Source organism: Triticum dicoccoides, chromosome 7A (assembly GCF_002162155.2).
Source record: "Triticum dicoccoides isolate Atlit2015 ecotype Zavitan chromosome 7A, WEW_v2.0, whole genome shotgun sequence".
NCBI classification, from domain to species: Eukaryota; Viridiplantae; Streptophyta; class Magnoliopsida; order Poales; family Poaceae; genus Triticum; species Triticum dicoccoides.
This window is the reverse complement of record NC_041392.1, coordinates 221,677,423-221,685,867: the sequence shown is the minus strand read 5'-3', so window position 1 is coordinate 221,685,867 and position 8,445 is coordinate 221,677,423. Positions and strand designations below refer to the sequence as shown.

Sequence of the window (8,445 nt, the reverse complement as noted above, 5' to 3'; positions counted from 1 at the left end):
GACCACGGTGGGCCGAGGTGACTCCGGGAACTTCACAGAGCGATGATGTTCCACGACGATGGCAGTGACGAGAACAACGAGCTTGCAATGGCTGGCGCTCCAGATGGGAGAGACTGACTTTTTGGCTTGGATCACTTTGCCAAGCTTCACGTTTCACTGCTCAACGTTTGAGACTAATTCTCTCTTACTGTTGCACCTTGCATGCTGCATGCGCATGAATCAACAGTAGCAATGGGATCGAGCGGCCGAGCGGGGAAAGAAAATAAAGGTTGCCTGGGGCCGTCGAGGCACCGAGCAGCAGAGGGGGCCGCCGGCCTGCGAGTCCACAGAGTAGCAGGAGGAGCCGCCGGGGTGCAGAGAGAGAGAGGCCGGGCCGTCGAGCAGAAACAGGAGACGTCGGGCGTCCAGCAGCAGCGGGAACCGTCGGGCCTCCGAGCAGCAGCGTACACCAGGCCGCCGAGCTGCAGCACCGTTTTGTGTTCCCAACGGCGTGTCATCAATTTCAGTGGTTTAGTAGGAGCAGAGCAGAGGAGAGTCAGAGAAATTGCAATCTGCCATAGGGGCATAAAGGTCATTCCACATAGTTTTTCAGATTTAAAATAATTAAGAACTCATTAGAATACGGAAGAGGGCAAATGATCAAAAGATCAGAGAAAACTGGGGCAAATAATCTAATCCTAACTAAAGCAGAGCAAATCATCTAATCACAGAGTAAAATGGGGCAAATCATCCAATCTCCCCTTAAAAGCCTCTCTATGTTGCACTCGGCCGTGAGAGTGTACCGCCAGCTCTTCGTCGCCAAACCAAACACTAGGGTTTTGCCCACCCCCGCCGCCGTCCACATCCCCTCCTTCCGAGCATCTACAGTCGCCGCCACCGGTACAGCCGGCCCTCCGATGGAGGTGCCTCCGTATTGGACGGCCGCCCTGGTCCGGGAGGTTTTCATCAACTTCTTCAAGTCCAAGTCGCACACGTCATGGCCGTCGAGCCCCGTGGTACCCGTCAACGACGGCACGCTCTTGTTCACCAACGCCGGGATGAACGGGTTCAAGCCGATATTCCTCGGCCTTGCCCCCCCGGACTCGCAGCTTGGCCGCCTGCGCCGCGCCTGCAACACCCAGAAGTGCATCCGTGCCGGCGGCAAGCACAACGACCTCGACGACGTGGGGAAGGACACCTACCACCACACCTTCTTCGAGATGCTCGGGAACTGGTCTTTCGGAGACTACTTCAATGACGGGGCCATCGGGTATGCATGGGACCTCCTCACCCAGGTATCGGATTCTTGCCTCTCGATAGCTCGCGTGTTAGTTTGTATACACTACTGTATAAAACATCAGATCATGGATGGGTAAAATTTAAGTGAAAGTTGGGTCCACTTTGGTGGGTTCAATGGTGAGTGAAAGCTTGTGTTTTGGGGATATATTTCTATGCAAAACTGAGCTCTTTACCGTTTTGACAAAGTTAGGATTTTATGCTTGTTTTGTACAATAAGTTTGGTCGCTTTGGTGATATATACTCATTGACGCTGACCTTCTGACCTCCCATCTAATCTACCCCCTCCGTTCCTAAATATAAGCCCTTTTAGATATTCTAATATAGACTACATACGGAGCAAAATGAGTGAATCTACACTCTAAAATGTGTCATATACATCCTTATGTAGTCCGTATTGAAGTCTCTAAAAAGGCTTATGTTTTCTTATGTACAGGTCTATTTTCTTATGTAGGATCTCTGTACATAAATACTCCCTCTGTATCAAAATATAAGATGTTTTTGTAGGGTAGTTTAGCCTAAAATATCTCTTATATTTCGGTACAGAGGTAGTATATCTGAACAAGCAAAAATAAGAAAATGATGTGAAAAACCACAGATGTACAAATTTCCCATATGTACCTAATATTTCCCATTGACCACCTTCTTACTAATATTACCTACTGATTGCTTTTTCATATGTACAGGTCTACAAATTGCCCACTGATAGAATTTATGCAACATACTTTGGTGGTGATGAGAAAGCTGGTCTCGCTCCCGATACCGAGTCGAAAAACATATGGTTGAAGTATCTACCTAATGAAAGAGTTCTGCCTTTCGGTTGCAAGGTATTCTGGATGTGCTTGGTTTGTTGGTCGAGTTCCTGGCTGTTTTGGACATTATGTTGTAGTATTAGTTTCACTTTCTTCGTCTCTGTTGGACTTTATACTGTTGTCTGAATGTCCCTATTAAAGAACAGTACCACAATGTGTTCTTTGGGCAGGATAACTTCTGGGAGATGGGCGACACAGGTCCATGTGGGCCATGCACAGAGATTCATTTTGATCGTATTGGCAACCGTGATGCGGCTTCATTAGTGAATAATGATGACCCTACTTGTATTGAGATATGGAATCTTGTGTTTATTCAGGTTAACATGCTATATTTTAAAAACTCATTTCTTTGTAGATTGTTGAGCTTTAGTCTCAATACACCGCCCAGTTACTCTGTTTTATATGTGCACGCCTATTTGCTTTTTATCTGTTCTATGCACTGACATTTGGCTATTTTAATACCCAGTTCAACAGGGAATCAGACGGTACTTTGAGATCCTTGCCAGCAAAACACGTTGACACTGGGATGGGCCTTGAGCGTTTGACTTCTATCCTTCAGAATAAAATGAGCAATTACGATACAGATGTATTCATGCCATTATTTGATGCCATCCACAAGGTATTTTTGTTCAGATGCACACTTGCAGCTTCTTTGGTGCTTATGAGTTGTGACTACAGTATTTTGCTGCAGTAATAAATTGTTGTCTAAAGTAAATATTGTTAATTCGATATGCATTATGAATGCAGCTGGCAGGTGTTGGAATTCAGCCATACTCTGGTAAAGTAGGATCAGATGATGTTGGGAAAGTTGATATGGCATATAGGGTTGTTGCAGATCACATAAGAACCCTTTCTTTTGCTATTGCTGATGGTTCTCAACCTGGTGAGTCTATACTGTTTTGGTTGGGGATACATCATTTAAAATGACTGCCAAGTTGTTGATGTGGCACTGGAATAAAATGAATTATGTGGACATAAAGTCACCAATAGCCCCATATCCAATTTGAAGAATTTGAATGAAAAAAGATAGAACTCATTGTCAGCCAAATGTTGCAGTTACAAAATATTTTGGCAATAAAGGTTCAGTACAACTGCAGGAAATATGTTACTGTCTTCATTCAATTTAATTGGTTTGTTTTCGGCAGATCCACCGTTTTGTTGTCAACCTATCTAGTGCGTATGGTGTAGAACTGAAATATTTTGTCGCAACTACTGAGCTATTGTATTTTTACAATGTTTCAGGGCTTTGTTATGTGTTATACAATGATGTTTCTTTGTTCTAATATGAGTTTTTCTGTAGGAAATGAGGGACGAGAGTATGTTCTAAGGCGTATACTTAGACGTGCTGTTCACTTTGGTCGTCAAAAATTGATGGCAAAGCAAGGATTTTTTAGCTCGTAAGAACTGCAACCTGCATCTGTTGTACGTTTGTTAAAGATATATTTGCATAGCTTTCTGTTTACTCAGAATGCTAAAAATGTAATGTAAGCCTTATGGGAATGACGGTAGAGATGTCATATGACAATAAGAAAAAACTATGTTCAGACACGATTTTAGCGGATTTATTATGAACTCAGGGTCATGAGTCATTGTGCTATTTGTTACTTAATTTGGGTTTGGGTTTGTGGGGCACAAGTTGGAACTGGAGTCATCTGTGTTGGCTGCTTACTCCTGATAGCATTGTTCCTGCGATGCCTTATGTTGTAGTTTATGTGTGCATTTTTTTTTGCTAGCAAAGATTTATTTTAACTGGCATTTGGTCCTGATAATGAGGCATGGTTATGAAATTTATTTTTATTCGTAGGAGAAAAAGCGCTACTGCGTTTTGCCACTGCCTAGCGCCTATCTCTTCTAAGCGCGCACCTAGCATGATTAAGTGCTAGGTGTTCGGTTGTTGCCTAGTGCCTAAGCACACTTAAGCGCATGCCTCTTTTTTTTCATGACTACCTTAACAAGTCTGATCGCATGGATTCTTGGACATCACTGTCCTATGCTTCAGTGTATTTGCGTACATAGAAGTTACAGCTGGTGAATGTAAAATGGTCGACATGTACATTCTCTCAAATAATCCAACTCCGTAGTTACTAATTAGCTGTACTAGAACATGTTTCCTGAAGAGAGACACGGTATGAGGCAGGATCAAATCCTGTCTGTAGCTGATTTCTGATGAGCGGTTGGGTACTGGGAGAAAGCTGGTGAACGTAGAATGGTCGATATATGTACATTCTCTCAAATAATCCAACTCCATAATTACTAATTAGCTGTATTATAACATGTTTCCTGAAGAGAGACATGGTATGAGGCAGGATCAAATCCTGTTTGTAGCTGATTTGTAATTGGGTGGTTGGGTACTGGGAGAACAAACTCCAGCCCAGAATTTGTTGAATTTAAACTTAAATCATGAAGACAGCACTAGGCACGAATCAGTTAATCTGAAATTTTGCCTTTCATCCATGAAATTTTGTTCAAGGAATAAATTGCCCGTGAGGATTTATTGCAAATTTGAACTTGAAATCTTGGTACCACCCTTTATAAGTGGCGATATGTGTCAGGAGTGAGGATAACGCACCACAATAGAAGTATATGCTCTGTTTATTGAATATTTTTAGTAGGTTCAAATGTCAACTCTGGGTCATCAGTACTGTTTGAGTTAAGAAGGTTATGTGTCCTTTATGACACATCTAGGAAAAAGAACTTGGCATGCAGTACGTATAAAGGAAATCTTAACTAGCATGTGGTCAATTTCTTGTTTTGAAAGGAATTTAACAGGAAATCTGAACCTAGCATCTGCCAATTTTGTGTGGTACTTCGTGGTTAGCAGATAGATTGACATTCGACTAGGAAGTATTGGGCTCCGCCCATTTAAACATGATAAACTTTTTGTTTTTTACTTCTGCATCAATTTTTTCAAGTTGTTTCTGATTCGCTTGCCATATTTCCGGTGACTGGCATCCCTCTCATCGTTTTTGTTCTTGAAGCTGGCATTTTATTTACCATTATTTTGTATCTTGCATGTACAGCCTTGTAGATGTTTTTGTCCAATTGATGGGTGATGTGTTTCCTGAGCTGAAGGACAATGAAAAGAAGATTAAAGATATAATTAAAGATGAAGAAGCAAGCTTTGAGAAAACTCTAGTGAAGGTAATATTGGTTGCCAGGAGTATTTTTTGCATAATAGTAACATCAATTTGGCCCAAGCGAAGTTTGTTGTAGTAAGTTCACTTTGCTATCAAATCCGAGTGTACGAACACTCTTTGGTAGTATTTTCATACTTTTATCTTTTTCTTTAAAGCATACTTTATCCTTCTTAACATGTGCTAGTCTCAAAGCAATTTAGCTAGTTTGTTATCAGATTACCTGTTATGTGGCTGCTAGAAGGAGGGCGCGAGAGGGCCGGCCGGGGGCCTTTTTGCCCACGGCCGGGCAAGAGGGACGGGATTTCCTTCTTAATTCTTGCTTGATTAGATTGATACATCTCCTCCCCTTATATATAGAGGTTTACTTGACTCCCCAGCAAGGCTTGCTTGACCCCTAAGCAAGCGACCCTTATCTCTAATTAACCCTAAGACTAACGGGCTATGCCGCCAGCCCAGGCCCATTAGGCCCATTACGTAATCTAACACTACACCCCACCTGGACATGCAACTTGTCCTCGAGCTGCAACCTAACCAACTTATAACCATGACTCGACGCAACACAAACCTAACACCTAAAAACACGCCTTTTACATCTCGGCTTGTTTTATTACTCTCAACCTGAAATGGACTGGGACGCTTTATTTTGGACCCTTGAACATAAAGTGGACACCATCCGCACGTCGGACATGCACGTGTACAGCCACCTGGATCCCATGGACACCATCTGGACAAAAGGAGTGCATGTGTATGGCCACCTGGAAGTGGTCGCAAGAGCGACCAGCAGAGGCGCCCTCGCGGCGGCCGGTGGCGGAATGCAGTGGTGCTACGCGGTGCGCTCCTGTCGGTGACACCATGCCTTCTCCCCGCCAGACAGCTGTTGGTCTGCACCGCACAAAGAAGAGTGGAGGGCTTTCGATGGAGAATGGCGAGGGGTGCCCCCCCCCTCCCCAAACAGCCGATGTCGCAGACTTTGAGGTCGCTGTCCGTGGGGAAAACAGCATGCCCGCCGCCCATGGGGAAAACCACATGCCAAAGATCCCCGACGCAGCAGACGAGATCGAGGTCCTTTGCGAAGCGAAGCGCAATTGGGAGGAGCGGCAGCTGCAGACCACACATCTCCCGCACACGCCGACGCGCTAGGAGGCCGCGCGCAGCAGCCTGCAGCCTCACCGCCGCCACACGTGGCGGGTAGCGATCCAAGACGGAAGCGGTGACGGTGACGGCGGGAATTTGATCTGCTGGATGGGGACGCCCTGGGATGGCGGCGGCGCTGATGTGAACGAGGTCGTCGCAGTCCCGTCGTAGGGCATCCCATACTGGTACGAGATGACCGGCACCGTGGTCGCGTTCGAGGGCGGCGGCGGCGGGGGTAGCTGCTGTTGGTGTGACGGCGGAGGAGGTGGCTGCTGGGGATGTGGCTAGGGCGCATAGGGCCCGACGAGGAAGGCCCTGATGCCCGCCACGGCTTGCCGTAATTCTAGGATTGCGGCTGTCATCTGCTCCGGGGTGAGGACGAGGGCGGACGGCGCCAGGGCAGAGGGTGCAATCGCCCCTGAGGACACCATCACGCCCAATGCCGGCACGCCTGCTGTGTGGGGCAGCAGCACCGATGAAGACGCCGGTGGCGGCGGGTAGGTGTGCGGCGGCGGCGGGTGGGAAGAACTCGGTGGAGGGCTGGACATGATCGAATCCGGGAAAGCTGATACCAGATTGTTATGTGGCTGCTAGAAGGAGGGCGCGAGAGGGCCGGCCGGGGGCCTTTTTGCCCACGGCCGGGCAAGAGGGAAGAGATTTCCTTCTTAATTCTTGCTTGATTAGATTGATACATCTCCTCCCATTATATAGAGAGGTTTACTTGACTCCCCAGCAAGGCTTGCTTGACCCCTAAGCAAGTGATCCTTATCTCTAATTAACCCTAAGACTAACGGGCTATACCGCCAGCCCAGGCCCATTAGGCCCATTACGTAATCTAACGATACCAAATTGTTATGTGGCTGCTAGAAGGAGGGCGCGAGAGGGCCTGCCGGGGGCCTTTTTGCCCACGGCCGGCCGGGCAAGAGGGAAGGGGTTTCCTTCTTAATTCTTGCTTGATTAGATTGACACATCTCCTCCCCTTATATAGAGAGGTTTACTTGACTCCCCAGCAAGGTTTGCTTGACCCCTAAGCAAGCGACCCTTATCTCTAATTAACCCTAAGACTAATGGGCTATACCGCCAGCCCAAGCCCATTAGGCCCATTACGTAATCTAACATTACCTAATTGTTTTTTGTTCTGGAGGCTCTCGGCCAGTTTATACCTTGTATCTTTTGTACCACTGTATTGCTAGTGCGATACTGCTGAAGGCTTTATATTTATTAACGTGCTCTGCCGAATAACCAGGTTGTGTCTTGTTTTGAGTCCATACATTAAGGGCTCATTCGGTTTGGAGGAGATCATAACGTAGGAATTAGGAGTAGTATAGGAATTTGATAGGATGGCACTTGCCATCCTAAGGAATTGACTTGCCTTGTTCCTACGCGCAAAATGAGCTTTGAGTGGATGTGTAGTTTCCTCCAAAAACACAGTAAATGAGTAGTATTCCTACGAAATTCCTGTACGCATTTCCTACAAACCGAATGCATATATAGGAAATTTTCCTCCGGAATCCTTATTCCTATGTTTTTCCTACGAAAATCCTCCAAACCGAATGAGGCCTAAGGAACATATCCATGGTGATAGTTTGAATCTTGGTTTACAACAGCTTAGTTCAATCACAATAATTAGCATACACGATAAATTGTCTCACATTTTCTATGAAATGACATTAGCAATCCAATTTATTTGGTTTCCACATGGGCATGATTCTGTTTACCATGCTTATATTTTATAAGGGTAGTTCCTACTAAGCGCCTTGCCAGAAACAGAGACTAAGAAAGCTTACCTTTGAAGTTCAGTTGACCGTTCTTTTCTTAGAATCATCATAATATATACTGTCCTTTCTTGTGACTGTTCAACCAGTTAACTGATTGTGCTGTTGGTGTAATTTTCAGGGATATGAAAGATTTAAGAAAGCTGCAGATGCTGTCAAAGAGAATGGCAGGGCAGTACTTAGTGGCCAGGCAAGTGCTTTGGTTTTGAATTACCACCATATTACTTGATTTATTTTGTTTTCACTAGTTTGCACCAAAGCAGAGTTTTTGTTTGTTTGTTGTCTGAGCATATCTTATGTGACTGTGTGTGT

General features: G+C 45.4%; 1 pseudogene; it reads left to right on the top strand.

The window, feature by feature from the left end:
- The first annotated feature begins 662 nt into the window (after positions 1-662).
- LOC119329387 overlaps positions 663-8,445 on the top strand; it is a 19,951-nt pseudogene continuing 12,168 nt past the window's right edge.